We start from the raw sequence: 20,080 nt of genomic DNA on the forward strand, positions 1-20,080 counted from the left end.
TCTTTTTGTTCTGTGTTTGTACAGCGCCTAGCGCGATGGGCTCCGTGACTGGGGCTCCTCCGTGCTAATGCAACTCAGAACCCGGGTGATGAAGGAGCTCAGTTTCCTGTCTGGGCTTTGATACAGTGTAAAAGTCACTATCCTGCATTGACTGTTTTAATCTACTGGCTCCTATTAAGAGAGACTGAAAGAGTGGGACTCTGACCTTGGAGATGAATAAGAGGGAACATGGTAAAAATGGGGGGGGAAATAGTGGGTGCTTAGCATCCACCAGCCACAGCTGTTTGGTGGCACCCTGATCAGCTGGGGGAGGACTTGGGAGAGGGCAGAGAGCAGCGAGTGGGTGGGGGTCTCGGGGAGGGGGCAGAATGGGGGTTGGAAGAGGCGGAGTGAGGGCAGGGCCGGGCCTCAGGGGAGGGGTGGAGTGGGGGTGGAGCAGCCCCGCGGAAAAGAAAACCTCAGGGCCTATGCCGTTTTCACCCATTAGCCAGTGGAACTCACTGGCACATGATCTCCTGGAGGCCAAGAGGTTAGCAGGGTTCAGAGAGCAAGCGGGCAACTTGACTGAGAACCCAGCTCACCAGACTTAGTCTAGTTAATGCTACACTCTAAAAAAGATCCCTAGGTAGGCACTAGTTCAAACAGAAATGAATTCAGGGAAGTCCAATGGCCTGGGTTATGCAAGAGGTTAGACTGACCCCTTCTGGTTCATAATCTCTGAATGAGGCAGCTGAATACAGAATGGCCCCAACATCAGATACATTTAGATGGGAGGGCTGGATGGCTGTATATATACCTGGGCAGAATAAAAGCAAATTCATGACTGCAGGGTCTTTAGAATACCAGGGCTTGGTTTGCCCGTGTCTGGTAGAGAGCTGGGAAGGGGAGAACACACTCTGTTTAGGTAGTACAAGAGAGGCGCCTTCCTAGCTAAGGCCCCTGAAACTCTTTAGGCTGCCGATTTACCCAGGGAGTTGAGTACAAGAGCTGGGCTTCAATTTTGCCTTTCCACGCGGTCCTTGATTTCCTCTTCTGACTTTGAGCTCATTAGCACAGTTCTGTATGGGGCCCTGATGAACAGGGCAAGTTAGTAAAGTATCCCTAGAGCTTTTGGCTAGGCTTTTGCCAGGGCTATAAACCCTCATGCTTCCTGGGGATTGGGGGAAGCAGGGCTCGATGTGGGACTGGGGAGGGTGGGTCACGTTGACAGAGGTGAACCCAAAAGCACATGAAAAAGTTTGGAGGCCCAGTGATCTAGGCTGAGGCCCTGCATAACACAGGCCTTTATGCAGTGACCCCAGTATAGACCCCCATATTGTGTGGTGTTCCCACCCGGGCTGCGATGTGGGCTTCATCACTCGCTAAGATGTGATGGATGATGTTACCGCTCTCTCCTGTCCTAGGGATAAACCCAGGGCCTCCAGTCTCCAGGGCCCTTTCACCAGCATTAACGCTAGCTACCACTAAGTTCTCCACGTGGGGGCGGAATTTCTCTGCTGCTGAGCATCTCAGAGCGACCTTACCGAGCCCAGGACATTCATCTGCAAAAGCCCCAGGACTTTGAAATCTGGCTGGCAGCGAAGGAGCAAAGGTTGGCAGAGAGTTGGCAATGGCCCGTGCACGCCTAGCAGAGAGAATGGGCAGCGTGCACCAGGCACGGGGCGTTAGGATGGGGCTCTGGGGATTTTATTAATCAGCCATCTATTGCTGTAGGGTTTTCTTGCTAAAAGCAGCTGTGCAATATGTCCTGTTGGGCGTGTGTGTGTGTGTGGGGGGGTGGTGGTGGTGGTGGATGATCCCCATGATAACTAGTGTTACTTACACAGATCTTTTTATCCTGTGATCTCAAAGCACTTCCCAGTTGCTGGTATAATTTATCACCCTCCCCCAAAAAAAACACCCCACTCCCATTTTGCAGATGGGGAAATTGAGGCACAGAGAGGGGAATTTTTTGCCACAACAAGACAGAAACGGAGATGGGTACGGAATCCAGGTGTCCTGCCTTGCAACGCCCCCTCCCCATTCTTGTAATCATCCTGACTTGTAAGCCCCTTTATAACCACTAGACCCCACTCCCTCCTAGAGAGAAGAACAGAACCCAGGAATTCGGATCCCTGGTCCTCCCCTGCTCTAATAGCTGGGCATAGAACCCAGGAATCCTAGCTCACATCCCCGCCCCCCTCGCTCTAACCACTAGCCATTTTGCAGCTCATCTGTAGTCCTGTCAGGGGTGGGGACTGTGCCATGGAAATCCACAACTGATTGATTGACCTTTCCACTGTACAAAGGAATCAAAAAACACCAAATACCAGACTGACTCCGAACTAATGAAATTCTGTAACCTGCTCTCCACGCAGATTTCATGACCCTATAACTATAGCAGTTAGGGGTGTGTGTATAACCTATATAGTTATACCAACACAACCCCTCGTGTAGACACTGTTATACTGGGATAGAGGTGCCTTATACCGGTATAGCTTATTTCCCTTCCTGTACAGGGATCGCTGTCCAGCACCTTTATCTTGGTATAACTGCATTCACACCAGGGGTTTGTACTGCTTTGACTAGACTGGTATAAGGCACTTATATCATTTGTTTATTTATTTGTATTATGGGACCAACTAGGCGCCCCAGTTGTGACCCAGGAGCCCGTTGTGCTAGGTTGCCTGGATGCCCGGACAGCCACATCTTCTCTCTCTCTGCCAGACAGAGTCCCTCCAGGACCCAAGGCCGCACCGTACCTGCTCTGTGATTAAGCAGGGGTGTTGGTCCTCAGGGCTGTCAGGCTGGCACTGAATTAACTCCAGTGACAAGCCGATGACTATTATTAGCTGCCATGTGGGTGGCTCATTCTTTGCCTTGCACTGTCAAAGCGCTTAATTTAGCAAGTGGGTTAGGGCTGATTGCTGGCAGGAACGGCTGCTGGGAATGGCTGGGTTCTCCGGGGCTGTGTTGGTCCTAAATACAGCCCAGGTGGCCATGCTCTTTGGATCGTGACTTTCCCTGCGCCCAGTCAGCCTCATGACCCACCTGGGAAGTAGGTATTATCCCCACAGTTTACAGAAGGGGAAACTGAGGCATAGGCAGGTGAAATGACTTGACCAAGGCCACATATCCAGACTCCCAGTTCCCTCCTTTAACCTCTAGACTGCAGGATGCCTGGGTTCTATTTCTGCCACTGGGAAGGAGTGTTGTCTATTGACTGGGGGAGGGTGGTGGCTGGGTTTCAGGACTCCTGGTCAAATACCATGGGAACATCACAAGGGTTCGCAGCCCCGGGGGTCTCGCATCTCACCTCATGATGCCGCATCATGGTGCAAGGATGGGACCGAGCGATGCCGGGTCTTCGTCTCGTGATGTCATCGTGCGGCATGATGTCACGTTTCGGCCGGAGCGAGTGACTGCAGGACCCCAGGAGATGATGCCCTATCACGCCACGATGTCACATTTCTCAGATGATCTTAGGGTGGGATCAAATGACCTCAGCCAAAGCATCATAGCGCGCCATGGTGACAACCCCCTGTGGCTGGATGATGTCATGCCTTTTTGTGATGACATCAAAGCACAACATGATGACACCTTGTCTTGCTCGGAGGACGTCATTAGGGTGTCTGGCAACATCACATGCTGAAAATGGTGGCAGTGCTGTGACAAGATGACCCCACCCGCCCGTGGCAGTCTGGGAAAGGTCAATAGGAGCTACCCCCCACGCCTCCACGCCCTCGCCCTCTCCCCGGGCTGACCCCACCCACTCCACAGAAGGGGGCGACGTCCCCTTTAAGAGAAGGCACGCCCCCTTTTCCTCCTCCCATCAATCAGCCTCTCCTCTAGCCAATCAGAACGCACGATGCTGCGAGTTCTCCCGCCCCCTCCGCCCCCGAGTGGGCAGTGCCCGCAGAGCGGCGTCGTTTTCGGCCAATCAGAGGTGGAGAATGGGAGGTGGGGGTGGGTTTGCCTCCTCCCCCCCTCAGGAGGCGGCCCCTGTTGCCGGGGGGACGGGGAAGAGCCGAGGAAGGAGGGGGGTGTCCCCGGATGTTGGCTGGTTCCTAATATGGTGGCTGCGGCGGCGGCGGAGTGACCAGGACCCGGGGGGAGACAGCGCGAGAGCCCCCGCCCTGCCCCCGGGAGACAGCCGGTGAGGGGGGGTTGAGATATGGGGGGGAGGGGGAGTGAGAGGAGGGGGAGCCGAGGGGGGTTGGGGAGGGGGATGAAGTTGGGGGGAGGGGATGAGAGAGGAGGGGGAGCCGAGGGGGGTTGGGGGCTGGGGAGGGGGATCAAGGTGGGGGGAGCGGGTGTGAGCGGAGGGGGAGCCGAGGGGGGTAGGGGGCTGGGGAGGGGGATCAAGGTGGGGGGAGGGGATGAGAGAGGAGGGGGAGCCGAGGGGGGTTGGGGGCTGGGGAGGGGGATCAAGGTGGGGGGAGGGGATGAGAGAGGAGGGGGAGCCGAGGGGGGTAGGGGGCTGGGGAGGGGGATCAAGGTGGGGGGAGGGGATGAGAGAGGAGGGGGAGCCGAGGGGGGTTGGGGGCTGGGGAGGGGGATCAAGGTGGGGGGAGGGGATGAGAGAGGAGGGGGAGCCGAGGGGGGTTGGGGGCTGGGGAGGGGGATCAAGGTGGGGGGAGGGGATGAGAGAGGAGGGGGAGCCGAGGGGGGTAGGGGGCTGGGGAGGGGGATCAAGGTGGGGGGAGCGGGTGTGAGCAGAGGGGGAGGTGGGGGGTATGTGGGGGTTTGGGGGCTATGGAGGGGGATCAAGGTGGTGGTTGGGGGAGGGGGTGTGAGAGGAGGGGGAGCCTAGGGGGTTCAGGGGCTGGGGAGGGGGATGAAGTTGGGAGGAGGCGGTGTTAGAGGAGGGGGAGCCGAGGGGGGTAGGGAGCTGGGGAGGGGGATCAAGGTGGGGGGGGGGGAGTGTGAGAGGAGGGGGAGCCGAGGGGGGTTGGGGGCTGGGGAGGGGGATGAAGTTGGGGGGAGGCGGTGTTAGAGGAGGGGGAGCCGAGGGGTGGGGAGTATGTGGGGGGTTGGGGGCTGGGGAGGGTGATCAAGTTGGGGGAAGGGGGTGTGAGAGGAGAGAGAGCTGAGGGGTGGGGAGTATGTGAGGGATTGGGGGCTGGGGAGGGGGATCAAGTTGGGGGAAGGGGGTGTGTGAGGGGTGGGGGAGCTGAGGCGTTGGGGGCACAAGGGGGATATGAAGGCATCGGGGTGAGGGGGGGTGGGGGAGCGGTGTGTGCGCGTGTAGAGCCCTGCCAATCTGGGATGTCCGTGGACCATGTTCGCGGATTGGCACTGGATACAAATTTTTGTATTGGTGCAGGACTCTGTCTGCAACTGGGATGTGTGAGCAGAGTGGGGCTGGGGGAAGGGGGCATGTAAGGGAAGTGGCCATTTGAGAGGAAGGGGGAGTTGAGGGTGGGGGGTGTATAGGGGAGCTGAGGGCATGTATAGGGCGCATGTGACAGGAGGGGGCAGCTGGGGCACAGAGGACTTGTGGGAAGTGAGAAGAGGTAAGTGATGGGGTTACAAGGCCGCTGAAGGGGTAAGGGAGGGGACTGGGGCAAGTGAGGGGACTAGAAGGGGCTGCATGTGTGGGAGGCTGGTTAGGGTGAGGGACTCGGGGGGGTTGTAGAGGGTGGAGATCTGGAGATCAGGGTGTAGTTCAGTGGAGAAGAGGCCCCTGGATGCTCTGATAGTGGGTGAGCTAGAAATGCTCCGGGAGGATGGAGGGTGTCAGTAGAATGGATGGGGGGAGGAATGGCAGAGAAGTCGGGGCTCTGTTATCTGGGACATGCTGCAGTGGGGGTGGGCAGGAATGTTCCAAATGGTGCATGACATCATGTCAAAATATATACAATATATAGCATCTGTGGTCGCCACCACTTACTGTGTGGCAGGGGACCTCAGAGAAAATTCTTGTGCAGTGCCTCTCATCTGAGGATCTCAAAGCGCTTAGCAGAGTTGGGTCAGAATTACCTCCCTCTTTGAGGTAAGAAACAGATGCAGAGAGACAGTGACTGGCCTGTGACAAATGGGTGCCAGGACTGGGAGTGCAACCCAGGAGTCTGGATTGCTGTTGCTCTGATCCCCAGAAACCATGTAGTGAATACTGTGCTCTAGCTAAAGGACCCTCTGCAGCTTTGCATATTCCACCATAGCTACACTTCCCAGTGCAGTCAAACCTCACTTATTTGAATGAGAAGAGGGAGATGTGGAAATGAATCCAGAGGGGGGTTTACTGTTGAGGGGTGTTACTTTGGTTCTGGTAAATGGGAATTTTGGATAACCAGGGTCTCAGCAAAATGAGGCTTAGAGGGCAGACTGTGCTATTTATCCTGAAAGGTTAAGCTGATATTTTTCCCTGGTGGGGAAAATCAAAGCGGGGGAAATAGGTAAAATGGGACTGTTACTGCTCCAGGGCTACAGAAACACTCTAGTATAAAGAAAAGGGGTACTTGTGGCACCTTAGAGACTAACCAATTTATTTGAGCATACGCTTTCGTGAGCTACAGCTCACTTCATCGGATGAAGTGATGAAGTGAGCTGTAGCTCACGAAAGCTTATGCTCAAATAAATTGGTTAGTCTCTAAGGTGCCACAAGTCCTCCTTTTTCTTTTTGCGAATACAGACTAACACGGCTGTTACTCTGAAACTCTAGTATAAAACTTTCCAAGCCCCCAGATGGCTTGTTGGAGTGTTTTTGTAGGAGTTGGCTCTTTTCCTCTGTTTGGTAACTGCTCTGTGTATGACAGTCTCTGGGAACAGCTGTCTCCGTTAGGACATTCTAAGCTTCAATTAGCCTGAGTGGAGATGCCACTAATTGTTAGCAAGTGAAATGCAAGTGTAAATTAAAAGTGAAGTAAGGCTCAGCCTGCAGACTCCGAAGATATTTTTATTTGGAAATAAATGTATAGACATCAGTACCCTAGAGTAACAAAGGGAGAGAGCTTAACCTTCCTATATAGGCATGTTGATCAGCAGATGTGCTCTTGGATATTTTTGCCCTCACTGTTGCTTTTTATGACTGACATTTCAAATTGGACAGTGTCCTGGTTTGTAACTCAATCCACGCTGATATTTAATGCATTCAATGATCTCTGGCTGGCAGGAGCTGCCACATACTGAGGATGCGCTGGGTTAGCAATTATAGCCACTAGAAAGTGGGTCTGAGAATGAATCCAGCTCTGTACCCTAGCTCCACATAGCTGTTGCAGTTGGAAGGAGCAGATCATAAGAACTCTTCTGAAATGTTAATTGGTTGATTTTCCAATAGCTTTCATTTTTTCTAAATATTAGGTCTGTCAATTAATCGCAGTTAACTCGTGATTAACTCAAAAAAATTAATTGCGATTAATTACAGTTTAATTGCACTGTTAAACAATAGAATACCAATTGAAATTTATTAAATATTTTGAATGTTTTTCTACGTTTTCATATATATTGTATTCTGCGTTGTAATTGAAATAAAAGTGTATACTTTTATTACAAATATTTGCACTGTAAAAATGATAAAAGAAATAATATTTTTCAGTTCACCTCATACAAGTACTGTAGTGCAATCTTTGTTGTGAAAGTGCAATTTACAAAAGTAGATTTTTTTTGTTACATAACTGCAGACAAAAACAAAACAATGTAAAACTTCAGAGCATAGAAGTCCATTCAGTCCTACTTCTTGTTCAGCCAATCCCGAAGACAAACAAGTTTGTTTACATTTACAGGAGATAATGCTGCCCACTTCTTATTTACAATGTCACCAGAAAGTGAGAACAGGGATTTGCATGGCACTTTTGTAGCTGGCATTGCAAGATATTTACGTGCCAGATATGCTAAACATTTGTATGCCCCTTCATGCTTCGGCCACCATTCCAGAGGGCATGCTTCCGTGCGGATGACGCTCATTAAAAGAATAATGCGTTAATTAAGTTTGTGACTGAACTCCTTGGGGGAGAATTGTATGTCCCCTGCTCTGTTTTACCCGCATTCTGCCATGTTAGCAGTCTCAGATGACCCAGCACATGTTGCTCATTTTAAGAACACTTGCACTGTAGATTTCACAATACGCAAAGAAGGTACCAATGTGAGATTTCTAAAGATAGCTAGAGCACTCGACCCAAGGTTTAAGAATCTGAAGTGCCTTCCAAAATCTGAGAGGGACGAGGTAGGGAGCATGCTTTCAGAAGTCTTAAAAGAGCAACACTGATACAGAAACTACAGAACCCGAACCACCAAAAAAGAAAATCAACCTTCTGCTGGGGGTATCTGACTCAGATAATGAAAATGAACATGTGTTGGTCTGCTCTGCTTTGGATTGTTATCGAGCAGAGTCTATCATCAGCATGGACACAAATCCCCTGGAATGGTAGTTGAAGCATGAAGGGACATATGACTCTTTAGCACATCTGGCGCACAAATATATTGTGATGGCGGCTACAACAGTGCCATGAGAACGCCTGTTCTCACTTTCAGGTGACATTGTAAACAAGAAGCGGGCGGCATCATCTCCTGCAAATGTAAACAAACTTGTTTGGCTGAGCAATTGGCTGAACAAGAAGTAGGACTGAGTGGACTTGCAGGCTCAACAATTTTACATTGTTTTATTTTTGAACACCATTTTTTGGTGTGCATAATTCTACGTGTGTAAGCTGTACTTTCATGATAGAGATTGCACTACAGTACTTTTATTAGGTGAATTGAAAAATGCTATTTTGTTTTTTACAGTGCAGATACTTGTAATCAAAAATAAATGGAAAGTGAGCTCTGTACACTTTGTATTTTGAGTTATAATTGAAATCAATATATTTGAAAATGTAGAAAACATCCAAAAATAAATGGTATTCTATTATTGTTTAACAACGCGATTAATTTTTTTGGTTGCTTGACAGCCCTACTAAATATTTATATTTCTAATACTAATCCTGAGCACTTTCATTGCATTTCTCATGCTCAAAGAGCTCAGTAAACACCTGGTTGGGGGAGGGATGTAAGGTAAGATGATGGTTGAGTTGAATCATGGAGCGCTTAAGGCCACCATTTTCCAAAGCGACATTTGGTTTTGAGTGCCCAAGGAGTGGACTTTCAGAGGTGCTGAATTCAATAGGAGCTGTGAATACTCAGCGGCTCAAGCTCGGGTCCAAAGTTTCTCAAACTGGGTGCCCAAAATTGAGCTTGTCACCAACGTTGTACAACAGAACACTAGAAAGCCTCCTCTCCTGTCTGTCCTCTCTCACTGACTTTCCCCTCCCTTCACTTTTAAGTGGGTGATACTTTCCAGCAGGGAAGTGCCATACAAAACTTGAAAGACTTCAAGACACTTTTTACTCGCAATTAAAAATGACTGAACTTGGCAAACATCAGCTGGACACTCTCCAGGGTTGCGAGTTGACATGGGCAGCATCTTTCACAATGGGTTAGTAAACAGGTGGACCTTGGGTTTATTGAAAATAACCAGTTGTAAAGAGTGGCTAAAGGAGGATACAAACGACCTTAGTAGCTTTGAAAAATGCTTTTTATACAAAAGCCCTAAACACAGTCTGAGAAGTCGCCAAGGAATTGGTCATCTGCTGCCAGTAAAAACATTAATCCTGGCACCCTTGTAAGGAAAGTGCTTTCCTTTGTGATAAAGGAATAAACCTGTTAGCTGAATATATTGATTGTCCTTTGCGTCTTGCAAATCCGGTTGGGGAAAGTTTTCTTGAAACCATGACTAAATTGAATGGACAAACAGAAACATTATGTGAAGCACCCAAAAAAACCTCCCGTAAGGTTTGGATTTGTTGATGGATGAATACGTGGCTGGGACAGCACCATGTTACTTTATAATCTATGACTCAAGCAGGGGGTGGTATACCTAGCCAGGTGCTTCCTTGCATTTATCTGGTGTCTCTTCTCGAATGTTAGTTTCATGCTTGTTCTGACTTTGCCCTCACTCACACCTCCTCCCTGCCTGAAAAGGAAAGCTGGTTTCGTTCACTGAAACCAGGGTTTATAATGGGAACTGAAACTCAAATATATGATCATAAACCATTACTTGACTTTACACTGCTGCTCGCTTTCGTGTTTGGCATGAAACCAACTACTGGAGACCGATCCCAGGGAAGATACCAATGTGAGTGTGATCAGTGTCCACTTGCATTACACTTTACTTCCACTGAGTGGAAATGTATTCTCTGCTCTCCCACAACCGCCCGCCCCATCCCCTCATTTGTTCCAGTACCCAGATGTTTTTCAGATACCCAGTTACTTTTGTATTTTGTTTGCATGTGTTTGGATGACAGTTCTTTTTGCTAACACTTATCAGCACCACCAGAAGGAAACTCTTAACAAAAAAATAAATAAAAATCACACGGCTTTCTTCTTCCTCCACTGGTGGCCTCCTTTCATGCCTTTACTGCTGCCTTGTGAAACTGCTGATTGTCCTGACTGACTGCTCCCATGATTTTGCAGTTTGTTTCTTTGCAGGTGCTTCTCCAATGACAACATGGTGCAACTTATTTCTTGTATGTTTGCTTGTCAAAGAGTGCTCTGGGTGACTTCTTGTTCATTAAGGTCTTTAGCCACATGTCTCATTGTGACTGTCTCTTCTCTCCAGCCCCTTGCCCTGCCAGGATAAATGTAAACTTAGTGTAGATTTTTGAGGCCAGAAGGGACCATTGATTATTTTCTAGTTTTGATCTCCTGCATAACACAGGCCAGAGAATTTCACTCTGTGATTCCTGTATCTAATACAACAACTTGTGGTTGAATTACAGTATGTCTTGGGCCATCTTTCTAAATCTTGATTTGAAGACTCTTAAGTGATGTGGAATTTGCCGCATCCCTTGGTAATCTGTTCCAGTGGTTAGCTGCCACTGATGTTAGTTTAAAAAAAAAAAAAAGAAAGAAAAAAGAAACCCAGTTTGAACTCTGCCTTTGGCTCTTCTTGTGCCTTTGTCTGCTGGATTAAAAAACCTAGTATTGGATATCTTCTCTCCACATAGGTACTTGTAGACATGATCAAGTTGCCTCTTCACCATCTCTCACTGACTTTCCCCTCCCTTCCGATGGTTTTCAGTGGTAATAAATGTAGGCCCCTAAGTGGGGGAAACTGCCACTTTTCCAGTTGGGAAGCATGAAGGAGAAGGGGCCTTCCAATCACCCAACATAGTGATTATCACATTTATTTTTAAATAGTAAAAAAAGACTCCTAGGCACCCTGATGTTCATTCAGTAGAATAATCAATCAGACAGGAACGAAGCCAGCCAGCCCCCTGCAGAAAAGCTCTCTTCCATCTCTTTGTTGTTCCAGGTATCACACCCTTAGCCTTCTCCAAAAGCCCTCTCTGGTTGACTTCTGACCTGAGTTCATCTGCAGGCTGGCAAAGCTGAATAAAAACAGGCACCTGGTAGCGCCCACTCAGATTCTATTCCTACCACACTGGAGGGTTAAGGTACCTGAACTGTGGACACAGAAATGAAATCTAAAGCCCCACCTCAGTGCTGAAATCATATAGTACTTTATGACCAGAGAGACCTCGTCCTCTGCCCCAAACAGCTGAGGTATAAGACATGGGAGAGCAAGGAGAGAGGAATTGTGAGATGGAGGGGTATCTTGCATGCATAGACTTAAAGGGGAGAGGAGGCTCACGTAAGGTTCTATGGTCGTCCGACTAGATGATCCCAATGGTGCCTTCTGGCCTTGGAATGTTTGAATCTTATGAAGGTTGCTTCCTTGGCAAACAGGAAGCACGAGGGGGTTCCAGGCTGGAGTGGGAAGAAGAGGATGAATAATGATGTAAAGATGAGGGCATACGAATTGTTAGAGTGGATCAGACACAAGGTTCATCTAGTCCAGTATCATGTCTTCAATATTGGCCAGCGCCAAATATGTAAGAGGAAGGTGTAAGAACCTCCCCAGTAGAGCAGATGTGCAATAATCTGTCCCCTATGTTGGGTCTCACTGTGGTCTAATGAAAATTGATTTAAGCCCTGAAGCAAAAGGTTTAATATCCTTTAAATTTGTTAGTATTAACTATTAGAACTCTGGATATTTTTATCCTAAATGCCCATGTCTCTTTGAATCTTGGCATTACTGACCTCAGCGACTTCCTGTGGCAATGAGTTCCACAGTCCAATTATTGGTTTTAAATTTGCCGCCTTTTACACTTTATTGAATGTCCGTCCCCATGTTCACGTGTTATAAGCGAGAGAACAGAAGCGCCTGGTATGCCTTTTCTATACAAAGGGAATAATAAAGGCACAAAGGAGGGTGAGGTTCTGAATAACTCTGAAGGTGAGGACTTGGAGAGGAGAGGGAAGATAGATTGGAGTGACACTGAAAAGGAGAGAGAGACAGCAATTAAGATGTGATTAGGATAACTAATAATGGAGCACTTTGAGGAACGAGTGGACTTCGGTGGTAGAGAAGCAAAGCAGCAGGACTTAGCGAGAGACCAGTTAATGGGGAGGTTGAGAGAGGAGTGAAATTATGGTTCATGCGAGGTTGAGTTTGGAAAGCAAGGATGATGGTGGAAAAGCCAGCATGGGGAGAGAAAAGAGGTGCTGGGCTGGGGGGGTGTTAACAGAAGATGATCAGTTTTAGAAAGACTGATGTAGAGAAGGTAGTGGGTGCAGAATACACTTACGTAACATACATCTAAGACTCTTCACTGTGAAATCAAAGCGAAGGGTTGGGTTCCTTGCTACTTTATTTTTTTCCTCTTCAGATTAATAATTTAGGAGTCGGTGGGTGGCAGCAGCGTGGGGTTGGGGGAGGAAGTTTATTTTTACATTGGGGTTGGGAATGGTTTTCTGCAGAGCCTTCTGTTGCTAATTGTGAGCGCTTGAAGAACCCCCCCCCCCCCGAACATCTCTGAGAGAAGCTGTCAGTTCTGTGCACCATCTGGATTTATGACTGGATCTGTCCTATAGAGTAGTATTTTTCTGCACCCTAAGATACATCGTTCTACTTATTGGGAATTTGGCAGCCTCAGCCCCCCTCCGTCAGGATTTAGATTTTTGGGTTAGTTCCTCTGTTTTTTTTTTTCAGCCAGCTCATTGCTCTCTCTGTTGGCTAGGCCCAAAGCACTGACCTCACTGTGTTGTTTCGTGCTCAGTCTTTGTATCTTTCCTCTTCGTTAGAAGCCATAATTCTTTATGTGGCTGCTCCTGAGTTGAGGAACTTCCTGACCATGCTGCATAGTTTTAAGACGACTTCTAGGTCGATTGTGTTGCGCATCTCTGGTCAGCCTGCCTAGGAAGGAAGGAGTTAAATTTTGATCCCTATTGAATCAAGGCATAGGACGCTCCTGGATCATGTCGTATCCCGTTCATAAACTTATCAAGGATGTTCCATGCACAGACAAAACTGAGCACAGTGATAATTTGGGCACATGACTTTGGGCCTGATCTTGAAAGCAGCTGTGCACCTTTAACTTCCATTGAGGGCAGGGAGTGGCAGCTACGCCTCACCCCTCAGAATCGGGCCCAGGACTTACTCGGAGCAGGGTTAGAGGGTAAAAATGCCAGAGCCCTGCCTGTACCTCCGCTTTTAGCATTGCTGTTACTGGTAGTGATGCACTGGTGATGAATGAAGAGTTCTGTGTGTTCCTGCTGTAAACAAGGCCTCAGTTCCACACTCTAATTGTACGGCACGGTGAACAATGGGTTTCTGGGTATTGCTTCACTGCAGAGTTAGCTGGAGTCATCTGTACGTGAGGTAGCTTGGTGTGGGGGAGAGCAGCGTGTAGCGGAGTGATACTGAGCAGCTGTGCCCCATAGCATGACAAGCGCTTGTTTAAGGAGCACCGGAGTTTCGACCCGTGCCCCCTCGGGGACCCTAGCTAGCTCCAGTTTAAACCAGGACCTAATTCGAGCCAGAGATTTTTGTGCCTGGATGAGAATTTGCACTAACGTTGCAGTGAAGACCAGTCCTGTGTGCCTATGAAAAGCTGAAGGAGTGAGTCAACTAGGACAGGACTCTGTGATTCTGATGCAAGCTGCATAATTAATGCTCCTTACGGGAATCTTGCCAACCCTCACCTGATCCTGTAAAACCAGAGATACCTCTGCGCTCTGGGACATTGTGCTACTGAAATTCAATCTCCCAGGAACGGCTTCTCTTGTAACTGAAGTATTATTATTAGTCGTTTGCATTGCAGGTGATTTAGAAGCTTCGTCTCCACGGTGTATTCAAAGTGCGTTTGCCTGTTGAGGGAGTGGTAGTTTATGATCAATTACTCCATGGTCACAAACTTTTCATGGGCTGGTGTGTGGGTCGTAATGAAAGTGGTAGGTCCCTTTTCTGAATGAGCTGCTTTTCAGAAGGCCTTTATGGCTCAGCAAAACATCCCAAGAATGCTCTGGTGCTTCTGTGAGGCCTAATTATGGCTGCATGTGTGTGTTTTATTAAATTGAATAAAAACTGATTTCTCCTGAGCTTAGGAGAGAACTGGAGGGATAGTTGCAAAAAGTGTTCTGAACTGAGCTGCGGCAGGTTTGTAGTGTTTCAAAGACCGCTTTATACAGGCCAGGTGCAGCTGCATTGCAAAACAGTGTGTCTCAAGGGAGTTGCTTTTCCCAAGATTCAGGCAATTGTTAAAATGGAAGCAGCTCTGTTCACTCTGCTTTCTATCCCCAGGCTTAATGGAAATCATCCATTCAGAAGAGTCAGGTGCTTTCGGAAACCGAAATAGCGGTTTGTTGGCCTGAAGAATTCCAGATTGCTAATTTCTTATGTGGGCCCGGTGAGGCAGGATCATCTGTTAGTCACGGTCAGAGTGCCACATCAATGCTTTATGGATTTGGGATGATTCTTTGTCTTTTTGTGAATTTTTGGCAGGGGGGTGGGGAGGGGGAAGGGAAATCTGTCTCTTGTTGCTATTCAGCAGCTCCTGCATTCTTTCTGCGGGTTTGAACCGAGTCCTTCAGAGCTCTTGCAAGACTAAATAATTCAGAGTTTGTGTGTGAGTTTTGAGTTCAGTTTACGGGCAATTCTGTTGCAGGTGGACAGAGGTTGTGTGTTGCCTTTCAAGTGTCTCCTGAACACGCTTCATGCTTCAGTGGCAGCGTTACCCTGTTGACTTTGCCGGTGCGAATGGCTCGGTGGTAATTGGTTTTTTAGGAATCCTTGGGCTTTCATGTAGCTCTCACATGCTGGAATGTGCATTCTGACATGTCACTTTAATGGGAGAGGACAGGGAGAGAACACATCACCGGACATCGGCAATACCAGGAGGGATGAACTGGAGTGCCGATGAGACGCGCAGTCAGGAAAGTAACTGAAATACTTTCCTCATGGATTGTATTTTCTAAATGGACAACCTACCTAATTCTCAATTACTGAGGGACAATCTGCACTCATTGATATAGTTTGCTTTCCACAACCAAATCTCTGTACAACTTTTCACGAGTGACATACCCGAGTATTCAGATTCTAATATCTAAACTTATTGTTAAATCTATTCATCTAAATTTGGGTTACTGCTGATTATGTACTCTATGTATCATATGACTTTTAAAAACAAACTTTCTGGATAATCTAAGCACTATACCCAGATGTACAGACATTCTTTTCTCAGCCTATGTATTACATAATTCTTTTAAGATTGGCTTTTAAATCTAATCCCTCACACCGCTAAAAGGATTCTTTTGGGTCAGAGTGCCGTAAGGAGGAAATTGAGGTCTCCTTGCTAGAGCAAGAAAATGGGCAGAAGCAGGAGTTCAGTGGTTAGGCTTATCCACTCTGTCTCTTAGGCCTTGTCTACACTGCCACTTTATAGCACTGCAACTTTCTCGCTCAGGGGTGTGAAAAAACACCCCCCTGAGCGCTGTAAGCTTCAGTGCTGTAAAGTGGCAGTGTGGACAGTGCACCGGCGCTGGGAGCTCCTCCCTTTGTGGGGGTGGGTTTTCTTTACAGCGCTGGGAGAGAGCTCTGCTGCGACTACTCAGTCATGTAAAAGCACTTTAATGTTGGTAGTGAAGACATACCCTTTGCCTGCCTTCTGCTCCCACCTCTGACCTTGATTTACGCTGCAAGTCACTTCACTTTTCTGTGCCCTAGTTTTCACCCTTTGTAAAGTAAGGCTAATTCCTGCCCCATGGGGGATTTTGAGGCATCTTTAATTATTGCTTGCAATGCACATAGGAAACTTCCAGTGAAAGTGCTATGGAAGGGCAAGGTAGTAATTACAATCCGTTACACTGACAAAAAGCAAAACTAGGGACTGTCCTGCCAACAAAATCCAGTCCTACAGCTGCTGCTCTGCCTTTAACGCATCCTGTTAAGGTCCTCCATCAGGATTCCTCGGAAGAGTGATCTAACGGCTATGTGGGCTGCAGTCAGTAGGAATGTTGCAGAGGGATTAAGGTCAGTGTTCTTAAACTGTGTGTCCCGCCTCTTTATTTTGGCATATCCCAGACTCGTTGATATTGCTGGTCTGTATCCACTGCGAACTCTTAGGGCTGGCCTATACATAAAACCCTGCAGGGGCGCAGCGCAGAGTTGCTGCCTCTCGGGGAGGTGGGTTGTCAGCAGAAGAAGCTCTCCCACCGACCTAGCACTGTTTAAGTGTGTGTGTGGGGTGGTGAGGCTGGTATAACTGTCGCTTAGGGGTGTGGATTTTTCACACTCCTGAACAACGTAGTTATACGATGTAGGTCTGTCATGTAGACCAGACCTATGTTTGATCCCAGGCATAATCCATCTTCCTCTTTTGTGTGTGCAAGCAAATAAAGCTAGGGCCCTGCTCCTGGAGTCTTACAACATACAATCCTGCACGTGGTTGGTGTGCAGAGAGGCAGTGAAGGCAACAAGCTTGTTGAATGGAGTTGTCTACCTGGATCAAGAACGCAGCAGCAGCAACAACAAAGGATTGTGGGTAAGATGTCTGCATATCCATAGTGGGGCAGAGACTACTTATCCTTAGGGCCCTACCAAATTCACGGCCATGAAAAACGCATCACGGGCCGTGAAATCTGGTCTTTTGTGTGCTTTTACCCTATACTGTACAGATTTCATAGGGGGTGGGTGGGGGGGAGTGTTTCTCAAACTGAGGGTCCTGACCCAAAAGGGAGATTTGGGTGGGGGGGTGTCGCAGGGTTATTGTAAGGGGGGGGTCACAGTATTGCCACCCTTACTTCTGCGCTGCTTTCAGAGCTGGCTCGCCGGAGAGCAGCGGCTGCTCGCTGAGGGCCCAGCTCTGAAGGCAGCAGCACAGACGTAAGGGTGGCAATACTGTGACCCCCCCCCCCTTACAATAACCCTGGGAGCCCCCCCCAACCCCCTTTTGGGTCAGGACCCCCACAGTTACAACCCTGTGAAATTTCAGATTTAAATATCTGAAATAATGAAATTTACGATTTTTAAAATCCTATGACTGTGAAACTGACCAAAACGGACGTGAATTCAATAGGGCCCTATTTATTCCGTACAGAGATCACTGTTTGCTAATTTGGCTTTGCCGGTTGGTCAGTCTATATTTAATTGAGCATTGTGGTAAGTAGATTTCCCAGAAGATGTTTTGAAGGATGGATTTCAGTGAAGGTGGGGCTCACGAGGGTAGGGAGGGCGTTCCAAGCAAAGAGATGTCCTGCAAGAAGCAAAGTTGACTGGTAGAAGGACGCAAATGGATCGACAAGGGGGGAAGGCTGGAGTGGAGCAAAGAGGGTGTTAGAAGGCGGGCGTTGAAAGAGGCAGGCGGGAAGTTGGACAATGTCTCGAAGAGGGGTATTGGGGGGGCTAACTTTGTGGACGCCTAGAGAAAGGCTTTGAATGCGGGTGATACCTGCTGAAAGCTTTGATAGGAAAGTGCTTCCCAAAGTGGATTATGTATCGCCCCTGCTTTGCCGAAAGCAAAAACGAGCTGCAGAAGGGCAGTAATTCTCCCAAGGTCGCCCAGTGAGGTTATGTCCCATCTTTTTCTGTGCCTGTCCAGAGCTTTGCACAGTGGAGTCCTGGGGTGCTATTGTAATACACCTAATAGCCAAGCTGGCCGTAGAACCCAGGAGCCCCGTTCCCTATGTGCAGGGCCATATAGCCTTCCACACGTGTAATAAAGAAGGCGATTTGTACGCACCAAAGTGTTGGTGTTTTTTTGGTTTTTTTTAAATAATAAGAACATGGAGTCGGAGACCAACTGACCGGGGGTGGACAAAGAAATGCTTAAATAATGCCTGTTTTCTAATGAAAATTAGCAGTGTTGTCACAAGCAACATAATGCTTTAGAATTGTATCCAACCTGGTCGCCCCCTGCCTTCCCTGCACGCACAATTAGAGGGTGTGAATAAGCTATAATTTTAGTAAGTGATGTAAAGGGCTAATTAAAGGTTTTACTTGGCTAATCAGCTTGCACTTTAATTAGCACCAAATGGTAATGACTTGCTGAAACATAAATTGACTTCTCGGTTGCTACCAGCTTGTTACATTCTCTTCAACCACCTGAGCCACTTCGGAGGAGTGTGGGCCTCATGAAGAGATGCGGCCCCGTGCAGGCATGCTACTCCTTCAGGGCTCTGTCACATCATGGGGGGGCTCCCTTCACTCTGGAGAAGCTGCCTAGAGTCAGTCAGCATGTTTCTGTTCTAGGAGGATGGGTTTTAAATAGGTCTGGCTCACCCTGACACAGTGCTGTGTTCAGGGGGTGATGAAAGCTGGGAGAGTGTGGGCGTTTGTCCCTAGCATTCTGGATTGTGGAGTTTGCAGGCTGATTTCTGGGTGTGCTCTTTGTGAACCCACCCCAGGGGACCTGAATTCGTGTCTTTGTGAAACAAGAGTTTGGGTCTCCACCCTGTTCCTGCTGGATGGGTGTGTGCATGTTGTGTACACAAACATTGACACTAATGGCCTCTCTCAGCGGGGGTGGAGGGGCCTAGAACCAAATGGACGACGGGAGACTGACTGCCCTTTTCACCCACTTAACAAGGGAACAGTGGGGGGTGAGGAACCTCCATTTTCTGTTATACTCACCCCCCGGCCCCCCAAATCCGTTCAAAACTCTGCTGCTAAGTTTCAGAGTAGCAGCCGTGTTAGTCTGTATTCGCAAAAAGAAAAGGAGGACTTGTGGCACCTTAGAGACTAACCAATTTATTTGAGCATAAGCTTTCGTGAGCTACAGCTCACTTCATCGGATGCATACTGTGGAAAGTGTAGAAGATCTTTTTATGTACACACAAAGCATGAAAAAATACCTCCTCCCACCCCACTCTCCTGCTGGTAATAGCTTATCTAAAGTGATCACTCTCCTTACAATGTGTATGATAATCAAGTTGGGCCATTTCCAGCACAAATCCAGGTTTTCTGCTGCTAAGATTACCCTCTGGACTTGTCACTCTGATGACCCCCTCCAAAGTCCATCCATTGGCTCTTCCCTTCCACAGCATCCAACACCCACACCTTGTCTGGGCTTTCAAATCCCTCAGTGAACTAGAGCTCCCTACCTATCTGACCTATTATCCCATCACAAGGTCGACTCCTGCCTTCGCTCTGCCAGTGATTGCCAGCTTCGGTCACTTGATTCTTTGCTTCTCCGGCAAGCGCTAGTGTTGTTGCCCCTTATGCAGGGGAAAAGCTCCTAATCAAAATCCATAAAGCTGCTATCTTGTCCCTCCTTAAAATTTGCCTTTGCTGAAACGTATACAGAGAAATGCAACCTCATAAAGGCAAGGCAGGCTGCAAGTTGTGATTGTGTCCACGGATTTGTTCACATCCTAGTTTTCCCCTCTTTCCCACTGCAGCCTGCTGGTGGGGCTGGTCTAAGCGAGCGCTCCCAGTGGTGGGTCTGCAGGGGTGGGGAGTTTGAAGGGGCAAGGGGTGGTGTGGAGACGCCCACAGGGGATTGCAAAGGATGTTGATGAGGGATAGTCCAGTGGTCCAGACCCTGAGGGTTCAATTCCCTGCTCTGCCATAGACTCCCTGTGTGACCTTGGGGAAGTCGCGTCACTTCTCTGCCTCAGTTTCCCCATCTGTACAGCTGGAACACTATCCTCAACATCCCACTGAGATAAGGAAGTGTTTAACTACATTAAAGATTGTGAGGTTGATTGAATTGATGCCACTGACTTGTACTCCTTTTTGGTTAAATGCCCTGACTTGCCATGTTGAAGCCTCATTGCTCCACCGGTA

The 20,080-nt window shown here is 48.4% G+C and overlaps 1 protein-coding gene across 2 annotated transcripts in view; it reads left to right on the plus strand.

Annotated features, from left to right (window-relative positions):
• The first annotated feature begins 3,996 nt into the window (after positions 1–3,996).
• Positions 3,997–20,080, plus strand: part of PAK4 (p21 (RAC1) activated kinase 4) — an 89,348-nt gene continuing 73,264 nt past the window's right edge. For both annotated transcript variants that reach the window (XM_073321954.1, XM_073321955.1), the window contains exon 1: positions 3,997–4,135. The gene's annotated coding sequence lies outside the window, so the exon portion shown is untranslated. The remainder of the gene's footprint in view (positions 4,136–20,080) is intronic.

The sequence above is a fragment of the Lepidochelys kempii genome, chromosome 23, assembly GCF_965140265.1.
Source record: "Lepidochelys kempii isolate rLepKem1 chromosome 23, rLepKem1.hap2, whole genome shotgun sequence".
NCBI lineage: Eukaryota > Metazoa > Chordata > Testudines > Cheloniidae > Lepidochelys > Lepidochelys kempii.